This window comes from Myotis davidii, unplaced genomic scaffold, assembly GCF_000327345.1.
Source record: "Myotis davidii unplaced genomic scaffold, ASM32734v1 scaffold685, whole genome shotgun sequence".
Lineage (NCBI taxonomy): Eukaryota > Metazoa > Chordata > Mammalia > Chiroptera > Vespertilionidae > Myotis > Myotis davidii.
In genome coordinates this window covers 299,643-300,053 of record NW_006295823.1, presented here as the reverse complement: position 1 = coordinate 300,053, position 411 = coordinate 299,643, and the positions used below count along the sequence as shown (strand labels likewise).

The 411-nt window shown below is 55.0% G+C and overlaps 1 long non-coding RNA gene across 1 annotated transcript in view; it reads left to right on the top strand.

Moving 5' to 3' along the window:
• LOC107184228 overlaps positions 1-411 on the top strand; it is an 11,029-nt gene that overhangs the window by 1,682 nt on the left and 8,936 nt on the right. The window lies entirely within an intron of this gene.

Sequence of the window (411 nt, the reverse complement as noted above, 5' to 3'; positions counted from 1 at the left end):
CCTAGGAACCAGGAGGTCATGGCTCGATTCCTGGTCAGGGCACCTGCCCGGGTTGAGGGCTCGATCCCCAGTGGGGGGCGTGCGGAAGGCAGCCGATTGATGATTCTCTCTCATCATGGATGTTTCTGTCTCTCTCTTCCTCTTTCTCTCCACTCGATAAAAAAAAAATATAAAAAATAATAAATAGATCAAACACCAGTGACAATTCTCCGCCAGTCCAGGGGGAGCCACACCCGTTCCCTCCTGATGGTCCTGGAATTGCCCCTTCGGTTTGAATGACCTTGCTTGCCTGGCCCTGGTGGGGGGAGGGAGGGAGGGGGGGAGGGAGGGAAGCAGGCGTGGGACATGCCTGGGAAGGGTTTCAGCTGTCAGTTCTGTGCAGTTTCCTGCAAAGACAGAGCCCTTTGAGAG